The sequence below is a fragment of the Coenobita brevimanus genome, chromosome 110 (assembly GCF_032717465.1).
Source record: "Coenobita brevimanus isolate Jiangsu-jjx chromosome 110, ASM3271746v2, whole genome shotgun sequence".
Classification (NCBI taxonomy): Eukaryota; Metazoa; Arthropoda; class Malacostraca; order Decapoda; family Coenobitidae; genus Coenobita; species Coenobita brevimanus.
Window position 1 is genome coordinate 35,493,410 of NC_137063.1, and position 4,107 is coordinate 35,497,516.

The following is a 4,107-nucleotide window of genomic DNA, read 5'->3' on the forward strand; positions in this document are numbered from 1 at the left end:
TCAGACCAGATTTGTTAATGGCAAACTGAAACAAAAGGAAGGAATCACCAAACTGAAAGTAAAAGGAGAGGTCTAAAGATGCAGCAATGCAAGCTGAAATAATGAACAAATGTTTCCAATCGGTCTTCACTAATGAAAATGAGTTTGTGGAAGGGGAGGGAATGATTAGATATGTACCGGTGATAAAAATATTAAAAGTGGAGGTACAGGAAGTGTATAAATTACTGGAAATTCAAGATGTAAGGAAAGCCCCAGGACCTGATGGAATTTCTAATTGGGTACTGAAGGAATGCAGAGAACAACTAGCGGATAAAATTCACAATCTAATCGTGTGTCCTCTGAAAGAGGGGAAAGTGCCACAAGAATGGAAGAGGGCAAATGTGATACCAATTTATAAGGGAGGAAACAGGGAAGAACCCCTGAATTATAGACCAGTGTCTCTTACCAGCATGGTCGCAAAATTGTGTGAGAGAATCCTGAAAGACAGATGGATAAAATATTTAGAAGAGATGAATATTTTGGCTGAATGTCAATTTGGATTCAGAAGTGGAAGGTCATGTGTTTCCAACCTGTTGAGCTTGTACTCAAGAGGGATTGACATGGTACTGGAGAGAGATGGTTGGGTGGATTGTGTGTGGACTTAGAGAAGGCCTTTGACAAGGTACCTCATAAGTAACTAATATGGAAACTAGAATATATAGGAGGACTGAAGGGGAAACTCTTGGAATGGATGAGAGACTTTTTGAGAGACAGACAAATGAGAATAGTAATAAAGGATAGGATGTCTGGATGGAGGGAAGTAGCAAGTGGAGTCCCTCAAGGCTCGGTGTTGGCACAAGTAATGTTCCTGATTTACGTAAATGATATGCCAACGGCCATACCACGTTGAGTACACCGCTTCCCGTCCGATCAGCGAAGTTAAGCAACGTTGGGTCTGGTTAGTACTTGGATGGGTGACCGCCTGGGAACACCAGATGCTGTTGGCATCCCTACGTGTCAAGTGGGGTTGGTGGAGGATTAGTGCCCCTCCCTGTAAAACAATTAACTCTAAGCCCTTGGCCACCCCGTCTGGGATACATGGCGTCTGGCAATGAATGAATGAAAATGATATGGCAGATGGAGTGAACAGTTATGCAAGTCTGTTTGTTGATGATGTAAAGATCTTGAGGAAGGTAGAGGTTGAGGAGGATTGTAAAATGCTGCAGGAGGATCTGGATAGGATACATGATTCGAGCCGGACATGGTAAATGAAATTTAATGTAAAGAAATGTAAAATATTGGAAATGGGTAAAAGTACCAGGAGGCCATCACTGAATTATTGGTTGGGTAATGAATTAATCACAAAAATGAGAGAAGAGAAAGATTTGGGAATACTAATCAAGATAGTCTGTCACCTGAAAAACACATTAACAAGATAGTTAGAGAGACGTATAAACTCTTGACTAACATAAGAGTAGCATTTCATTATATGGATGAGGAGATGATGAAAAAATTGATAGTGACCATGATCCACCCCAGGTTAGAATATGCAGCGGTAGTGTGGTCCCCACACAAATGGAAAGATATAAACAAGATTGAGAGAATACAAAGAACAGCAACAAAGATGGTTCCCACTCTGGCAGACCTGTCATACAAAGAGAGGCTGGAAAAGCTGGATTTGCCTTCCTTAGAGGAAAGGAGAAAGAGGTGAGACATGATTGCAGTGTTTAGGGCCATGATAGGAGTAGATAAAATTAACCGAGAAGACTTGTTTGTATGGGATAAGAGAGTAACAAGAGGACATGGAATGAAATTGAAAAAGTCAAGCTGCTTGGTGGATATTAAGAAATATAGCTTTCCTTACAGAAGTATAAATTTATGAAAATAGCCTGGATAAAGAGATTGCCCACTTAAACGAGTTTAAAGCTAAATTTGACTTACTGAGAAACAGCGACGGGAACCCACGAGCATAGCACATTTTGTGTATATCACAATTAGGTATATTAGGTAAATATATAAATATTTGTAACGACTTATATGAAAAGGTGGTGCAGGAGAAAAACATTCATGTGTGTAAAAGCAGACTAGATAAATGTGGATATGGAGACAGGACAACACGAGCATTGCTCAATTCCTGTAAACTACAAATAGGTAAATACACAGAGAGTCAAGGCTGTGGAGGTTGGACATGCATCGTTGCGCTCTGCTGCACATAATACCTAAGTGTATCAAACATGAGTCAAGCTGTGTAATAAGCTAAAACAGAGATGATTTAATAATGCAGGGCAAGTACATGTGAAAAGGTGAAGTACAATGAAAGTATTTAGCAAATAATCAGAGTTCTAAGGAGTTCACTATTCAGCAGCCAGATGGGCAAGGGGAGTGATTCGCACCACGGACATAAGAGTAGCACGGAGATGCCAGACTGTAAGTAGAAATTATCTTTCTGTAAGATATTGTTCTTTCAAGATATGCCTCTAAGTAAGAGGAAGAGAAATACTGTAGTTGAAAACAAAATGATGACTACACAAACCTGGTAGAACTGGATAATTTAATAAATTACCGGAAAAAATGAATAAATGGAGAAAACTTTTCAAACTGGACTTGGATGAAATCAAAAGGGAACTGTATCTACAAAATGTGAAGAATTAGGAATTAGTAGAGGAATTAAACTGTCAAGATGCAACAATATGTGAGCTAACAGCTGAGGTAGATACTGAAAAAGAAAATGAGCAAAATGGGAAATATAGTACCCACCCATGAGAGAGTTTTGAAGGAGTACAATAATGATAAAGACAATGGGCAACCATGTAGTCCGGTAGAACAAAGCAGAGACACTGATGAGATGATAAATCAGGCAAATGAAATAATGAAAAATTGTGCTGAGGATGCACAAAATACATGGGCAGAAGTAGCCAAAGCAAAACAAGATCTTGAAAACAAGGCTGAAACAAAAAACATATTAGGGAAGTGAAAGAAATCATAAGCATCAACCCAATGCTGACAATGGAAACGGCAAGGAAAAACAAAATTATAGCAATCACTGGCAAAGACAAAGCAGGAATAAAGAACAAAATGGCCAGAGACAAAAGGGAAATGGTAAATACAGTAATCACTTGATTATTCAGACGCTCCGTATCCAGACATGCTCCATATATGGATATTAGGCCTTGGATCTATTATTTCCGTATCCAGATTTATCTGTCCGTATCCAAACATAAAAGTTCCGACATCAGCGGCTGGGCAGCCAACAAGTTCAAAAAATCAGTTGGGTGGCTCGCTGGCCTCTCTGTTCACGTGTGAGTAATAGACTGTAACCCACAAGCTCAGCCGAAATAGCTGGCCAGATCCCTACTGACGGTCAAAGTCCCTTGGCCGCCCAGATCATTTGGATGCTGAAGGCCACACACAATACAGAGTAATACAGACTGCAACCCAGAAGCTGACTGAAAATGCCTATCTGGCTCCTTATCAAATGGTCAAACTCCCCAGACCGGCTGGATCAATGGGAACGTACTGGTCTCACGTGAGTAACACAGAGCCTAACCCACCAGTAGCACAAAAGCACCCATCCGTCTCCTCACTGAACAGTCAAAATCCCGCTGCAACCCTAGCTTCTCCTCCCCCCCTGTCCCTCCTCCATCCCCTCCCATGCTCACTGCTGCCAGGCTCATCCCCCTCCCTATCCCTCAGTCCTCCCTCACCCCAGCGTCACTTGCCTAGCCTCTCCCTCACTGCATCGCCACCAGTGAGCTTTGTAGTTTTGGGCAATTTATTCGAATACTATTGGTCATATCGAAATTCCAAAAACACCATGAGAAAGCTCATGAAATTCTGCATCTAGACATATGCTTAGCTCTTGCACAGTGCAAGCAAAATTTTGTGCTAGGATGTTGAAAAGTTATTTGAAGGTATTTTTTACTCGAACAAGTTCATTCTCACTGCAATTCTATACTTTTACTCATCAGTTTTGTGTGTTTTTATTATCTTATCTAATAGTATAAATGCCAGCAAAGATGGCAGTATGCAATTTATACCAATATAACCAATTGCTGGGGGTTTACTTGGCCATGGGAAAGTTTTTCTTTGTGCTGCAGAAGCAGCCATCACTTTCTTGCTGTCCTAGAA

At 40.7% G+C, this 4,107-nt stretch overlaps 1 non-coding gene across 1 annotated transcript; it reads left to right on the forward strand.

Moving 5' to 3' along the window:
- Nucleotides 1-867: 867 nt before the first annotated feature.
- Nucleotides 868-986, forward strand: LOC145417677 (5S ribosomal RNA). Its single transcript, XR_013900541.1, has one exon. It is a non-coding gene; the product is annotated as a 5S ribosomal RNA (ribosomal RNA).
- Nucleotides 987-4,107: the final 3,121 nt, after the last annotated feature.